This window comes from Parasteatoda tepidariorum, chromosome 1, assembly GCF_982258835.1.
Source record: "Parasteatoda tepidariorum strain Cologne lab strain chromosome 1, Ptep-v5.0, whole genome shotgun sequence".
Lineage (NCBI taxonomy): Eukaryota > Metazoa > Arthropoda > Arachnida > Araneae > Theridiidae > Parasteatoda > Parasteatoda tepidariorum.
This window is the reverse complement of record NC_141755.1, coordinates 78,451,018-78,468,533: the sequence shown is the minus strand read 5'-3', so window position 1 is coordinate 78,468,533 and position 17,516 is coordinate 78,451,018. Positions and strand designations below refer to the sequence as shown.

The 17,516-nt window shown below is 33.8% G+C and overlaps 1 long non-coding RNA gene across 2 annotated transcripts in view; it reads right to left on the bottom strand.

The window, feature by feature from the left end:
- Positions 1-17,516, bottom strand: part of LOC110282269 (uncharacterized) — a 137,720-nt gene that overhangs the window by 86,855 nt on the left and 33,349 nt on the right. The window contains exon 1 of one of the 2 annotated variants that reach the window (XR_015435320.1): positions 8,897-9,142. The exons of the other annotated variant lie outside the window; for it this stretch is intronic. This is a non-coding gene — a long non-coding RNA (uncharacterized LOC110282269). Of the gene's footprint in view, positions 1-8,896; positions 9,143-17,516 lie in introns of those variants that run through there. 2 annotated transcript variants of the gene reach the window in all.

Below are 17,516 nucleotides of genomic sequence, written 5' to 3'. Positions count from 1 at the left end.
TACACTGAAACACACAAAACACACTGAAATGCGTTCGATTGAACTTACTTACCGAATTAGAAGTTTAAAGGTTGTTAGCATCTTTTAAACTTAAACTTTAACCCCTTAACGATCGATTAATTTTCAAGAAAACGGTCATAAAAGTGCTATTTTTTTGGCTTTTGTATTTGTATTATGTATTTGATTAGTGCTGACATCTAGTTTAAAATAAACTAACTATCTACAATTACCTTAAAAATATCCTGATACTGCCATCTGGTGTGTAAAATGAGGAATAAAATGTTTTCCGGGCAAAAGAAATGAATTAGTTTTATTCTTATTGGCGCGTTACTACTAAACACTCCAGCCCGGAAATATCACGGGAGAGAGAAATAGAGGGTGAAACCTCATCCCGTCATTTTCACGAGAGCGAGAAAAAAGGAGTTAAACTTCGAAAAAGTTTTAAAAATATTTATAAAATTAAAATTTAAAACTTCATCACTAAGTTCAATAGAACGTATTTCAACGAATAAAATGAAACAAAATTTGTACAAAAATATTCATTAGTTATTACTGAATAAATATGGACATTCCGTTCTTATAATTTTCGGTAGGTTAATATTGATTAAACGCAGATGCCAAAAAACAATGCAAGAATTTAAAGAATACATTTATATCATTAGGAACCATAGGCTGTGTTAAACTTCTACTTATGTGAGGCATGACCTTGACTACAGGCTAAACATTTGCAGTGTATAAATTAAATCGAAAAAAGAATTTAGCACATATTTCTTCAATTACATGCATCCTTTACTATAATATGGTTAATAGTTTCGAAAAATAAATTATACTTACCACTTATTTTTGCTAATCTTATGCATGCCCATGAAAATAAATTTCAGTATCATCTTCCTCAGAAAATCGAAAATGACTTATGTCTAGTGAAAAAGTATACGACTGATAATGAAATGGCTCTTAAAGATTCGGCAATAAAATTGTGATACAAACGTTATCTTGACATCAAATGTCGAAAGAATCTCATAGATAATTTTTCGGAATTAATTACAACTTAGGTTGAATAGTTTCGAAAGTTGTTGTAGTCGCAACACGAAATTCCGCTAAAGAATGACCTAAAGCTTACAGCGATCAAGTTTCCTGTTAAAAAAAGGAGCTAGAAGGAGAAAGGGGTCCTCGGGCGTAGCTTTAGAGGGGTGCCAAATTCGTGTTACATAATTGCAAATGAATTCCAGAAAAAATGCATCTAAATTTATTTCCATGACATTTCCCGTCTTTAACATTACACTGATTCAAATATTCTTCTTTGTTGTATACTTTTATAATTACCTACGCTTATTACATATTCACGTACGCAATACATATTTACTTCCAATTTAATATTTGCATACCTGTCAACTTTTAATTCCGCTCGAGGATGATTTTCCCCAGTGATGGTAAAATGGAATTTAAATTCTAATTTTAGGCAAAAACGTACACAGTATTTTAAAAAGTTTATGCCGACTACCAAAACTGTATTGCAAATTAATATATAGGATTAATTTTTTTGAAAATAGTGGTGATCAAAAAGATTATAAATTAAGTTTATAAATGCAAGGAACATATAGAAAGCAGACATTTTACTACCACTTTAAATATAAAAATATAATTTTACTCCAAATGCGTAAAAGTTGGCAGGTATGTATTTGTCATACATAATAGGTGAATGAAAATACTTTTCTGATATTTTTATGGCCTTTTCTGAGTTTTGAAAGCGAATTCAAATTACCAGGTTTTATTTTCCCTTGCATCCCTCTGAAATTCTAATTAAAAATTTACACAAATTTATTGAAAAAAAGTTTTAAAAATATATTAAGTGTATTTTAGACAAGAATAACTTGTCTGCGCAACAATCTAAAGAAAGTTCATTCTAAATAGTGAGCTCCACCCTCTGTTGGCTGACGCTCTCCAACCCTCGAATATTGCAATTTAATCTTACAAGAGATGTGGGGGTTCAGGGGATAGAGTGTTCGCCTTTCAATGAGGTGAACCGGGTTCGAATCCCAGCGATGGCTGGTCGATACGAATTTGCACCCGACTTACACCGATCACAGTTCTGACGTGAAATATCCTCAGTGGTAGACGAATCATGGGTTAGACGTCAGTCTAATCGTGGGAGGTTCTTGGGGTCTTCATGTAAGGCAAATGTTGGTTAGTTCCATCAAAAAGTCCTCAACGAAGGCAAATTTCTCCCAATACTTGATCCAGGAGTTCCCTTGTATTCTGTCCAAAATTGTCTCGGCTGTTCAATGACGGTTATAAAATAAAATGAAAAAAAAAATGCAATCTTATATGGTTTGCTTTGCAAATTATGCTCGCTTCGCTTTCTACTAAGTTAATCAATTTTGAAATGTGTTCTAGTGCAAAATCGAAAAAATTTAAGCTATGGAAGTAAAAAAAAAGAATTAAATTGAAATAAATGACATGCAATCAAAAACTTGCAAAAAATAATTGTGCTGTTTAAAAGCAAAATGTATGACGTGACGTCTACTACACATTTTTAAACGTTACGCCTTAAATATTACTGGAACCGGAAATTAACGTCGTTTCGGCGTATTTGATATTTGTTATCCAGATTTTATTTTTAATCAATAATATATTCACCCTCGTAGGCAACAACCTTTCAATGCCGAATCTAAATGGATAGAAAAAAAAATGAATAGGTTTTTAAAACTAACGATTATTTATTGCGTAGAACGATATTACTTTCTGGTCCCCTAATAACTATCATCAACAATTTTTTCTGCTCTTCGAGCACGCTTTTTTTTGCATCAGGCTTAAAAAGCATAACAGCATGACTAATACTCATTTTTTAATACACTGGTTACCATAAATTAAGGAAAATTCACAAAAATCGCGATAACTCAAGAAATTACACATGGAATTTTATGAAACTTACCCACAATATACAACACATAGTAAGGTATTAAACAACATAAAAAGAAATTATCAGACATTAATAGTAGTATAGAAATTAGCACATGTATAAAATAAACAAATTGGAAGTATCGGTTTGCAATAGAAAAAGTACCTTTAATATGCAATATGATTGCCTCTAGAAGCAATACAGCACAAACAGCGATGTGTGATGCTTTCAATTATGCGGTCTATCAGTTCAATAGGAAGTGAGAGCCATTGCTCTTGTAAAGCAGTTGCAAGCGTGGCAAGGGTCTGAGGGGGCGGATTGATGGCAGATACACGCCTCCCTAGAGCATCCCAAACGTGCTCGATAGGATTCAAGTCCGGGGATCGAGCTGGCCACTCCATGCGAGTAATTGTTTCCTGTTGAAGATAATCATCAACAATGCGAGCTCTGTGTGGTCTTGCATTATCGTCCTGTAACAGGAAGCAATCACCAATTGCCCCGGCATATGGGCGCACATAAGCATCAAGGATATGTCTCGATAAACCTGTCTCGATAAACCTGAGCATTCACGGTTCCCCTTGGAAAGACATGGAGGTATGTGCGCCCTCCTAAGGATATGCCTCCCCAAACACAGACACTGCCTCTTCCGTATGCATCTCTTTCACGGATGTTTGATGGATGATAACGGGTCCCAGGTTCTCTCCATATCAAATAACGTCTACTGTCACTTTCTAGACTAAACCTGGACTCATCCGTAAAGAGAACAGGCCTCCATTGATCTGACGTCCAGTGGACATGTTGTCGGGCCCACTGCAAACGGTCTCTCCTATGGCGTGATGTGAGCGGCACGCAAATGGCTGGTCGTCTCGCATACAGACCACCTTCGTGGAGCCTTCTGCGCACAGTTGACGTTGACACCAACCTTCCGGTGGCTGCAGCAAGAGAGGATCTAAGATGTGTCGGAGTAGCGGTTCTATTCCTGCGTGCACTTAATGTCAAATATCGGTCATCGGCACTGGTCGTAACAGTTGGCCGTCCTTGACTGAACCTCCTAGATGCCGAATCTGTGGTTTGAAATTGCCTCCAAAGTCTATGAACCACAGATGGACTCACATTTAGCCATCTGGCCACTTCTGATTGACTCTGCCCTGCCTCTAGTCTCCCGATGGCTCTCCATCGTAGTTCTTCAGGCAAATGATGCCTAGAGGTCATTATTACGAATTGGCTATCTCAGATTTTCAATGTCGCAATCACAGTAAAATTTGTGTGCTTTCTCTCAAACTTGGACTTTTATGCTCCAGGCAGATGACGTAAGCCGAGTGCAGCGCCACTAATTTGCATATTGCAATTTTACTCAGCTACTCTTAGTGGACAACATATGCAAATTTTGCACGGTTTGGCTTACTTTTGAAAGAGTTATCGCTATTTTTGTGATTTTTCCTTAATTTATGATAACCAGTGTAAATAACAATGAAAAAACTATTGTTATTGAATTCGTATAAGTATAATCAAAACATAATATAGGACAATTTGTTGATATGGATTATTCGTTTTTAAACTTTCAATATTTCCCAACTTACATCTCAGATCGTTTCAGCTCCACTTGTCTACTAGAGGCAAGAATTTTCCTTCAGAAATTTGCAAACATTTCCTCTTTCTTGCCTATAACAGCTTGCACGCTCGACATTTAAATTCCTTGTTGTCAACGAGAGAAAGAAACGGAGACTTTCTGTGTCGACGTGTACGAAAAATATAAATATATATAAATTGGTCCATTGGTTAGCTAGATATCAATTGTTCAAATATATTCCAATGGTTAGCTAGATATCAATTGTTCAAATATATTCTATTGATTAGCTAGATATCAATCTAATTGTTCAAAATTTATAAAAAATAATTTGAAACATGAACTTGAGTTTTTTTTCTTTCAGCTTTATGATTTACTTTAAAATAAGTTTTAAACTATGTCTTTTATTTTCCATCTCATATTTTGTTGTTCTAATATATCTTCTAAGCATTACTGCCTTCATTATTTATTTGTTTTTCCTGTCAAAAAGCAATCCTTTCTGTTCAGTTTTTAGATAACCATAACCTATAACTCAATAACATAATAGCCATATTGCGAGAGGTACACGAATACTAAATCTGTCCCCAGGCGTTGTCCCAGCAACGCTTCCGAAGAGATCACGATCGAAAGGATGTCATTTATCCAGTGCTATGTCTCGTTTTGGTTTTAGAAATCAGTACATCAGTAAGAATATTTTCTTCAGTAGGATTACATTATTTCACCAAGGAAAATAAAGCCAAAGTTTAAGTTCCATAAAATCGAAGTTAATCTATAAGTTAATATAACATCATTATTTTAGATCTGAGCTAAAGAACGGACTAATATATATATATGGGTCATTCTCACAAAAACAGTCATTTTCATGTCCCCAGTATATTTTATGTTTGTTTTACAGCTTACGAAAAAAAAAATTCAGGGAAAGTGTCCTTCAGAATGCAAGCTAACAAAAGAATAAAAACAAAATTATCAATTTTCATTTTTTATTTATTTTAGGTAATTAAAATATACCAATATGTCATTCCCTCACTTGTCCCCACTGCTGATTTAAAAAAAGAAAAAAATATTTTCTCAAATAAAATTTTTTTTTTACTAATTCGTGTTTTTTATTTCAGAATACTAAAATATAGAATTCAGAAAATCAATTTTAAATTTAATTTCTGATAAAAATATTAACACTGCACTATTTTAAACTTTGTCCCCAGTGTTTCGCGTCATTCCCTCACAACAATGTTCTTATCACCTGCAATCTTCTTAGAATAAAAATATTTTAATAAAAACTTCAGAAGTTAACAACTGGCTTCATAGAACAAAATTACAGTATGTTTCCATCTTCAACTTAAAGAAGCTTTGCTGTAGAATAAATTTGAATGAGTCAAACCAGGTAAAATTTTTTACATTTGTCATTCCCTCATGTCATTTTTTAGAGTAAAATAAAATACAACTTCATCGAGAAAGTGGATAATTATATGTTGCTTTCTTGTATGAATATAATTGTATTGAAAAGCTTCAATTAATCTTTTTATGTTATTTTTTTTCTGTAAATCCTCTTCTTAATTTATTATTCTAATCGAAACACTCTCATATTTTTAAATTCACATCCTGTCCTTAAATCTATTTTTGGCTCAAGTATGCAGTAATTAAAAGTAAAGATATTTTCCCCTTTGCTCTTTGTGGGAATCGCTCAACCTATTTGATAAACTAATTACATTTACTAAGATTTCTCTCTTTCCCTAAATTTAAACATTTTACGGATTTACTTTGCAAGATTTTTCCTGACTTACGATGAAGAACACAACTTTTCGTGACCACTTTCATAACTGACCTCTGTCTAATAATAAATAAATAAATTTTGTACCCTCCTTCCCTGCCTAAGACCTATATATATATATATATATATATATATTTATACATAGAATTTTTTCAAAAAGTACTAAATTTTTTTCGAAATCAACAATTTGGCTTCTCGATGAATAAATCTTAATTTTTGCAACTCTTTATGAGCCCAAACAATACAGCATCAGAGTAACCTTTGAACTTTAAAAGAAATTAGATTAACATAATTTTTTAATTACGCAAAAATTTTAGCTTTTCCCCATAGTGATATTTTGCATCATTTTTATAATTAGTATAGAGGGAGCTGAATAAAGATAGGCAATGCCTAGGGTGGTTGCTGGTCTAGTGGTCTGAATTGAGCCTCATTTCGAACATTCCACTTGATCTTGCCTTCTTGCTGGAGGTAGAGGCTCCGAGCATACGAGGAGATCTGCGTTGCGCCTTCTGTAAAAGTCCGAATGCTTTATTGCAAAATATGAATACCCTTGAACTGCTGGTAATACCCATGAAACACTGTCATTAAAGATCACGGTAGCTAAAATAATTGGCAATTTAAGTCACATCTTTATCGGGAAAGATGTGTTTCGAGAAAAACGTCCAAATAAGCAACAGTTGGTACATAATTTAAGTAAATTGTCATTTAACAGGCCTTTGTACCTGTTTGCTTCTTGCACTGGTTTTCATTTTATTTAATAACCGTGGTTGAATAATCAACCCATTTTTTTTTTTATTTTTTATTTAAGATTACCGATGTTCAACCTGGTAGCCTTGTAATTTTGAACCCAATTCAGAAGACAAGAGAACTCCTGGATCAAGTAGTGAGAGAAATGCGAGGACTTTTTGACGGAACTAACCCGCATTTGCTTTACATGGAGAGAAAAACCACGAGAGGCTCCCATAGTTAGCCCGACAGCAAAGCGATTCTAGCCCATGATCCGCTACAACTGAGGATATTTTACATCAGCACTGTGGTCGGTACAAGCCGGATACGGAATTCGTATTGACCAGCCCCCGCTGGGATTCGAACCCGGTTCACCGCATTGGATGGCGAACGCTCTATCCCCTGAGCTATCACGGCTCTTCTTGCACTGATTGCCACCAGCGCCGTCCGTGAGCACTCGACGACGCGAAACGGTAAGTTCGATGATCCCGCATCCGGCTTGCACCGACCACAGTGCTGACGTGAAATATTTTCAGTGATAGACGGATCATGGGTTAGAATCCCTTCACCGTCAGGCTAACCGTGGGAAGCTCTCGTGCTCTTCCTCTCCAAGTAACGCAAATGCTCCATCAAAAAGTCCTCCACGAAGGCACATTTCTCCCCAATACTCGATCCAGGAGTTCCTTTGTCTTCTGGATTGGGTTCATAATTGCAAGGCTACGGAGTTGAACATTAGTAGTCGCAAACCCATAAAATTGGGTCGGCTGTTCAACGACGGTTATAAAAAAAAAGTTCGATGATCGCGTTTTTCAACTATATCAAATAGTTTCTGGCCAGAACAATTTCGTCCACATGTACTCCATAGCGTAAGGTATTAAAATATGCAACACGAGGATTTCTTTAAAAAATTTCTTGATGAGAAAATCTCCCTTATCTATCAATCCCGAATAATTGTGATGAGACTGTAACAGATACAATACACAATTACATACATATTACTTTCTAAAAATCTTTTTATTACATGACGTCATATTCTTCTATCCTAATGATAGCCCAAAGATCAATTTCAAATTACTTTCATTAAGTATTTCAATTCATACGAAGTATTATAGTTAAATAAGAAGAGATTTAAAACTGCCAAATCTTCTAAAACGCGAAGTTATTTCCTTGCGGCAGAGAAAATCAATGACAGCTTTATCTTTCTTTTTATTTAAAACCCTTAAAAGTAGCCCCGAAGAAGTATACTTCAAACAGAACTTTTCAACACTAAACTAAATCCAGCTTTTTTTTATGAAGAGTTTAAACTGCTATTAGTTATTATTTTTTTTAAATTTTCAAATTTTTATTAGTCGAAGTTAAGTATTCTTCCTACAGTTATTCAAGTAAAAATATATACACATCTCATAAATAGTACATACTTTATATGTTTTAAAAAATTTAGACATTTCTAAAATAAGAATACCAGTTAGAAAAAAATAAAGCAGTAGTTGTACGTAACTATAAATAAAATGCTAGAGGGAGTTTGAAAAGTTTCTATTTTATCTTTACTAATACTAAACGAAAATAAATTTGGCAATTTGTAACGTTTGCTTTCTCGAGCCTAATAATTACAACTGTTCTCCTTTTTAACCATTGATAACTTTTAATTGTCATTCACAAATTCCTTTTTTTTTTTTTGATAAATACTCATCACATTCAAACTTCAAAAAGTTTAGTGAACAACGTTTCATGAAAAAAAAATAATACTACACAAAAAAGATTAGGACATAATCTTATTACAAATATCCAATTGAAAAGGAATGAAGCGAGAACGAAGGAGAAAATAATTAATTTACACAGTAAAACATGCTTAAACATATATAATTTAAAAGTGTATTTGATAATAAATTAAATACATTTTAAGAAAAAGGTTACAATGCAGTAAAATGTTACTTACTCTCTTGTATATAAAAAAGCTCTTTTCAGAGGAATTGAAGTGGCAATACAGTCAAGGGAGATAATGACTACAGATAGATCTACAAATCCACCATGCCTGGTCACCATAATGCATGATATTTCAGGAAACTTAAACTTATAACTAACATCTATCAACCTTTAAAAATATGAATAAATGCGTATTTGTAAATGCACAAATCTTTCGTTGAGCTTTTTCTCAAACTTGTGTTTATTTATTTGTTGATACACGTACATGCAAACTTGCGCACTCAATTACATAAGTACGGTTTATAAATCTTTGTCAAGTAGGAAGGCGGATATTACAATTGAGAGCAGGACAGCACGAAAATAGATTCAGGGTTACGGCGGGATTCGAACCCGCTACCTCCATGCTTTGCCAGCGTTTGGAGAGCAATACCGCTCGGCCAGGGAGGCCCCCTTCTAACTTGTGTCATCTGTTATTAAAAAAAGACAAGGCTGAACTAGATCAATAATTTGACTATTATGCATCAGGCTGCCCCAACATCACACGTCACCAATAGCCCATTGTGCAGCTCTAGTGCGACGTAAATTAACAACAACAACAACAGCAGCCCCAACATCACAAAACGGAAGCGTAGGAAGCAGCAGGTAAGAATACCGCTACAAATCTAGACGCATCTATTTATTTAATGTCGCACACACGTATGCAGGCTTGTGTTCTTATTACAAAGTATGTTGATATTGTAGTTCATTTACGTCACACTTGAGCTGCACAATGGGCTATTGGGGACGGTCTGGAAAACATCCCTGAGGATGATCCGAAGACATGCCATCACAATTTTGATCCTCTGCAGAGGGGACGGCATCCCCGCTTCGGTATCCCAACGACCTGCACGCGAAGTCGGGCACTTTATGGTAGAACAGTTTAACGGGGACCAATACCGCACACCCTCGGTCCCTACGCAGGCTGATCCAAATGGTCACCCACCCGCACACTGACCGCAGCCAGTGATGCTTGACTTCGGTGATCTTCTGGGAACCATGTCTTAATGATCAGTCCACTGCGGGACACGGAAGCGTAGGAAGCAGCAGGTAAGAATACCGCCGCAAATTTAGATGCATCTATTTATTTAATGTCTCCCACACGTATGCACGCTTGTGTTTGTGTTACAAAGTATGACTTATATGCCCTTGTCAAGTTGAAGAACAGATAACATATGTCATAAAGATACATAAATGGTAAAGGGGGCATTTGAACTCACTATCTTTACGCTACATTGAATGTGTATGTTCATAATGTCTTTGTTTAATTTATGTTGTTTTTCAACTTGATTTAAGATCATAAACAGTTCTTAGGAAAGAGTACGCAAGCCTGTTCATGTTTTCATAACAATAAATAAATATGTTTTCCACATGTATGCAGGCTCGCGTGCTCAATATAGGGAATGGCTCGTAAGGCTTTTGTCAAATTGAAGAAGAGATATCACACATTTGCCGTCTGGACTGTGTACACTCTAAAAACTGTACCTCTTAAATAAAAGGCACAAGCTAAATGTACCCTTCATTTTCTTGTGTTAGAGGCACATAACTAATGTGCCTTTAAAAATGAGAGGCACCACAAGAAATGAAAGGCACCAAAGCAAACGCGAGTCAATGCGCGGTACGAAAGGATTTTACCGGTTCCCTGTGCCTCTCAAATGGGCTTCAATTCTTTTTCTTCGGTACGATGTAACGGAGAAGAAGCGCATGCGCACATCAATGAAATATTTTATGACGAAATACAAATAATAAAAGCAGACGATAAAATTAGAACACCAGAAAGTTGTTGATTTTTTAGAATTAGTTTTGTGCGGAATTTGAGTTTTCATATTACCCGTTATGGGTTTATATAGAGTACCTTGATATTTTATCTATCCCGTTACGGGTGAGTTTTCATATATCCCGCTACGGGCACTTTTTCTAGTTTCCTTTATGAGATTTAACTATCCCGTTACGGGTACTTTATATCTGTTATTGTATTTGTTGTGGTGTGAAATAAATGTTTTTATAAAAAAAACTCAACACTTCTTTAATATAGCTTGATACGCTACAGCTATGTATTTAATTGGTGGCAGCGTTGGGATCCGTTCCAGAAATGTTTTATTAAGTTTTTGAAAGAATTGGTGACAAATATTATTGTTATTATGGATTTCCTACTTAAGAAAAAACTAGTGAATGAGATGTTTAAAATTGATGCCAAGAAGTGTGGAATTCGACGGTACTTCGAACTCTTTGAACAGAAAGCGATGAGATTTAGTGTGAATTTCGATCTTTGGTTTTCGTGTGCTTTACAGCTTATTCCTGCTGAAAGGTCAGAAATTTATGATTATAATTATTATTACTTTAAAGAAAAGCTCATTGCCAATTTTCAGTATGATCCACAAGATATTCCGTGTAATAACGATCACCAGAAAGAACATTTTAATGAGAAATGGAATTCGCCAAGTATTGTGAAGAAATTTAGATCTGAAAGTGAATGTTTCTTCTTCTTCTTCTTCTTCCTTATCCCCAAAATTAGCAGGGCTAAACTATGTCCATGAAATTCATCACCCGGAGGAAGTCGGCCACCATAAGTGTGTTATTAAGAATGTCCCTTTTGTTCAGACCAAGACAGTCCAGGATATGTTGGGGAGAAGCCTGCATGTTGTCTATTGTAGTGAAATAGGGCATTTTAAGAAATACTGTAGACATCGAAATTCGGATTATAGAAAAGAGAACTAAGATAGAAGTTTGAAGTTTATTAATCCTCAATCCGACTATAATCCGATTGTTGTAATTAAGTTGAAGCACGAAAGTAATTCTTATTTTAATGATATTTATAAAACAAATGCATGTTTAATGATTGGGACAAAAATGCAGAATTTCACGTTTTTTAAAATACAATAAAAAAAAATTCTGAAACAAGCTTTCCAAAAAAATTGCAGAAGGCTTTTCATATATTTTGAGCTCAAATAAAATCATCGATTAAATAATATTAAGTACAGTTAGTTCTAAAAAAATTGAAAGCTAATATTCCCAAAATAGGAATGATGGCGCCTAACGGGTTAATATTCTTCGCCAAAATCTGGATTTTAAAAAAATTCATATCAATTCAAGGAAATCTTTCATTTTACACTTGTTAAGTCATTTGATTAAACATATTTTATGTTATAAAATATCCAAGTTGTCAAAATCTACATCTATCATTTTAAAATATTCTATGTAAGTTCTATGTTTTTCCATATTTGTGCAACTGTATTGCAACTGTTACTAAATTATGTAAAATTGTTCTTTATGTGTGAAAATAAAAGATATTAGATTTCATGATATTTAGTGTTTAATTTTGATCCTTATAAAACTATTTTATTAAATCTCTAAATATTTAAAAATATCTAAATTTATAAGAAATTTCCATTTTGAGGATGCTTTTTGAAAAAAAAATCCATGAATTATTATTGACTTGGGTTAACAGAGATAAATATTATCTTTTTGTACCTATATCTGAGCAGAAAAGCACCTTTTTAGTTGTTGAAGTATCATTAAACGCTACATAATTAAAGAAATGGTATAAATTTACTTATTTTATAATTGTCTATGAAAAAGCCTTAGATGGAATCCCTTGAAATGATCACTTTCAAGTGGCCAATATTCAAAGAATGGAGAAATATTTTTCATTAAGAATTATTATAATTAATATCTTGGTAAGCGTGTAAACCAAATAGAAAGTCCCTTTTTATATGAAGTGCTAGCAAATTACAAATAGGTAAAAAAAAAAAAATTTGTTCAAATCTGGTAAATAACAGGTTTTGGAACCACTAAATGCTTTTTTCAATGAGCGGTACACAAAAGCAAAATCTAAGGTACAGTGTACCTTTCAAGTTAAGAGGTACATCTGATTTTGCCTCTGAAATCAGAGATACATTGTGCCCTTCATTTTTAAAGGTACGTTGTGCCCTTAAAATTCAGAGGCACAAACGATCCAAATGTGCCTCTGAAATCAGAGGTACATTGTGCCTTTCATTTTTAAAGGTACGTTGTGCCCTTAAAATTCAGAGGCACAAACGATCCAAATGTGCCTCTGAAATCAGAGGTGCATTGTGCCTTTCATTTTTAAAGGTACGTTGTGCCCTTAAAATTCAGAGGCACAAATGATCCAAATGTGCCTCTGAAATCAGAGGTACAGTTTTTAGAGTGTAGGGGTCAGGGAACTGGCCTTGCATGAGAAGGGTTCTAGGTTCGAATCCCGGGAAAGGCATGAATGTTCTTTCCTTCTTTGTACTATCCGTCCTTACTGTGGGAACAACGTTGGCCCACCTAAAATGGTGCCCCAGAAAGAGTAGCCAACAAATCTGCCCTGTAAATGCCTGAATTGAGGAAATTTGAGAAAGACTTCTTAAAAATTAATCTCCGGATGTCCATCGTTAAGATACAGTTCCTAATGGACCACTGAAGTCAAGAATCACATGTAGCGGTTAATGTGCGAGTGAGCGACTTATTTGATCAGCTTGCAAAAGCATCGCGGATGTGCGGTATGGGTCCTTGTTCATATGTTCTTCAGTAGGGGAGAGTGGGGTCAATTGTAACATTTTTTACTTAACTATTTTTAACAAACAAAAAATCCAATATATTATTAGTATTAATTGACAGACGAGTAAAGTAGACTATCCTCTAACAGAAAAAATAAATAAATACCTGATTTTAAATGTTATTATATTAGTTATTAACAATTTTTGACAGTCGTGCACTTGTTACAATTGTCCCCACTTACGGGGTCAATTGTAACAGTTCATAAATTCAACTAAAACATAGTTAATTATACATATTATCATAGTTGTGATATATATTTTTTATTGATCAAAATAGTAGTGATATTTTAGAAGTAAAACTAATAATGAGCAGAGACCTAAAGGGTTAAACTTTTAACTTTAAGGGGTTAAAAATTTAATTTATGCTGTGAAAGGTGACAAATAAACTAATGCACATGCAACATAATATAAATGATATAGGAAACTATTGGTGGTTCTTAAAGAGTTAAGTAATGGTTTGTAAACATAAGATTATTTATTTTCAGCTGTTACAATAGTCCCTTTACTTATTGTTACAATCGTCCCCAAGACGCCATTTCAGCTTCATTTGTTAAAAACAATGCTAGTTAATTAGTAAAACTAATCTTTTTTTTATTGAAATGTTAATTAAGGTGTCCACTTACATATTCGGTTACTAATTTTTATTTGTCTAAACAAAATTACTTTGTTACAATATAATATTCATATACCTAAAAAAGTACTTAAGAAGCGCGAAAATGTCTTTTGTGATGTAACTCTTTCAAAAGTACACAAAAATGGTTGCCATCAGGGGTGTACATGTAGATTTATTAAATACACCTTGAGCGCCACCTAGGAACCAAATCTAGGGTCCGACACTCGAAATTTTTGCTCTGTTACAATCGTACCCTGTTACAATTGACCCCACTCTCCCCTACAGTGCTAGATTTTGCGCGCAGGTCATCGGGCTAACAATGCGGGAAAAACCATCTCCTCCACAAAGGGTCAAAATTGTGATCACATGTTCTCGTATGATTCTCAGGAATATTTCTCAGACCATTGCCAATTGCCCAATGTGCAGCTCTAGTGTGACGGATACAGCAGGATTTGAACCCGCTACCTCCACACTTCAGAGCGTTTATTAGAAGCATAACAGTTCCTAAGGACTCAGTTACGAAGGCCTTATTAATGTGTAATGGCTAGTTGTTTACTTGCAATGAATCTCAATGAAGTGGGGACATTTCTGGGTAACCTTTGCATCATAAAATAAATAGTTGAAATACTAAATATTTTGGTGTTAATTACCAGAGCTCTCTTTTTTTATTAGAAAAATTATTGCCACACAGATATGGAATTTTGAGCCTGTTAATTAGATTTTAAAATCATGAAATTATTAAAAAATATAACGAAGGATAAAAAGTTGGAGATGTGTGGTGAGGAAGGCTAAGATTGTTCATGAGAAAAACAATCTGATTTTTGGTCCGGTCGAAATCTTATTGTGCCTGAACTTGCGAATCTTTTTGACACAGATGGTACACCGGAGTCCCTTTCATATACTTCTTTTTCTTACGTTCTAATTACAAGCAAAAGTACATTTAGGTATTTTTTTAATTATTCGAAAACCATCTAATACTTATTTCCACTAACAGGTTAAGCCAGCTTAAGATACGATTTTTCTAAAAGTGGTGGCAACGCTTGTGAAGAACATTCTTTAGTTTTTAAATTCGTTATTTTCCCAAGATGGCTGCCACGGAGAAAATGGCTATGAATGGAAAACGAATAAAACTGAAGAAACAGTTTTAATAAAACAATATTTATTTATAGCATCAACGACACATCAACAACTTACGTTCTAATTACAAGCAAAAATACATTTAGGTATTTTTTAATTATTCGAAAAATATCTAATACCTATTTTTACTAACAGGTTAAGCCAGCTTTAGATACGATTCTTCTTAAAGTGATAGCAACGCTTGTGAAGAACATTCTTTAGTTTTTAAATTCGTTATTTTCCCAAGATGGCTGCCACGGAGAAAATGGCTATCAATGGAAAACGAATAAAACTGAAGAAACAGTTTTAATAAAACAATATTTATTTATAGCATCAACGACACATGAGCAAAGATAAAATTATTACAATTCCCGCAACGGAATTCCTGCTTAAAATAAAACAAATTTTTTTTTTTGGAATTGTTTTCTTGAAATAACTGTTGATCTCATTGCATTGTTTTTCTATTAATGCTTGTATTAGCTGGATATTTTTAGGCTATCTTAAGCTATTTTAGATGATGTCTATTCACTCATCACTTTCAGTGATACAGCTCCATTTAACTATAGTGATATAGTTCTATTTCTGTACTATTTAACTATATTACTTTCAATTATATAGTTCAATAGTAATTGATAATCATGGTTATTCTTTAAAAAAAATCATATTTCGGCCTGCAGGATAACTGTCGTTAGTGAAAAGTTAGCTAAATATTTATGGTTGTTCATTACAACGTTTTACCACAACGCTAGTAATCCTCGTGACGTAGGATTGATTGTTGTTTTTTTCAAATTATCAAGACTCGACAAAAGTAATCATTTTTTTATGTCTGCAAAAACTATGGAAACTGCGTTTCACAAGTGAAAAGAATTCAAGTCTCAAAAATCATTGCTGAGTTTTTGCTTTTGGAAATACCTTTTTTTAAAGCTGCTTCTAAATTCCTTAAGCAAAAACAGATGAAAGCAGTTCTCAAACTTCAGGCGCTTCGTTTTCACGGCCTCTGTATTCGATGTAGCAAGAAAGGAAAGTTCAAATAAATTCGACTCAAAACATTTAGAAGAAAATAAAGAATATTTTAGAACGGCAACATGTGTTAGCATATTTGTTTTGACAACGGATATGGAATCCAGAATGAAATTTCTCATTGTGTTCGAAACGCCATACGAGAAATCTGTAAACATTTTTTCTCGTTCCTTAGAGAGAAAGCACAAAACATTTCTTTGACTCCCACGTCTTCAAGAATTTGAAATACAGATATGCTAACTTTTTTTTTGTAGTTATTTGATTCCTAAATCTAGCCGTTTATTTTTGAGTGTTGTAAATGTAAATACTGCTGCATGTTTGATAGAGTTAAACTTAAAAATCTTCAAAAACATTTGAAAAAGTTAATAAGTAAAATAAAATTAAAACTTTCATTCTTGTATGAGCAAAGTATTTAATACTGGACCTAGTTATTATCGAGTATTTAAAGCACTTCAAATTTTTTTCATGCATAAGAATAGTTTATTTTTATGTGCATTAGTGTGATCAAAAAATAAATGTAGGCTGATTGATGAATAGAATACCATAATTACAATAAAAAGTAGGTAATGTAGAGTTAAAGAAAATGTGTAATAATTAATATTTTGAAAGAACAATTTTAGTCTGAAAGTTTTCTGTTTTACGCATTTCGCCCAAAAAAGCAGCATATTAATATTTTCGTCAATAAACAAATATTCAGATTAAATCATTTTAATATTTTCAATGTTTGGATATATCTAGTCAAAATAAAAAGACACAAAACAAAAAAAAAAATGAAGAGCATGGAGTATTACAATTTTGAAGTTGGTTCATTACACGGCACATTAAAAATGTCCTTGGGATAAAAATGTGTTGTTTTTATATTTTTGGTCAGAGAACCCGTGAACCTGAATAATGAACTGCATTCATTTTTTGAATGTGAATAACAATATGAATAATGAACCTGTATTTTTTTTTGTTGTTAATCACGCACTATTTTCTCGAAAATCCACATGGTTTGACTACTGGTTTGACTACTGGTTGACTACTGGTTTGACTACTGGTTGACTACTGGTTTGACTACTGGTTGACTGAAATGGTTTGACTACTTTAAGCCTTTTAACAGCACAGAATAACAACTTACAGGCAAAGAAAAAGTTCTCATTGGAAGTGAGTCCGTCTCCAACTTAGAAATCTTGCCGAATTTTACGACCTTTTTGACGTCATAAGCCTCATGTACCACCCCGAAGATTTGAGGCTTTGAATGCCTAAGGCAACTGATATTATAAATAATTCATATTATTGTAATA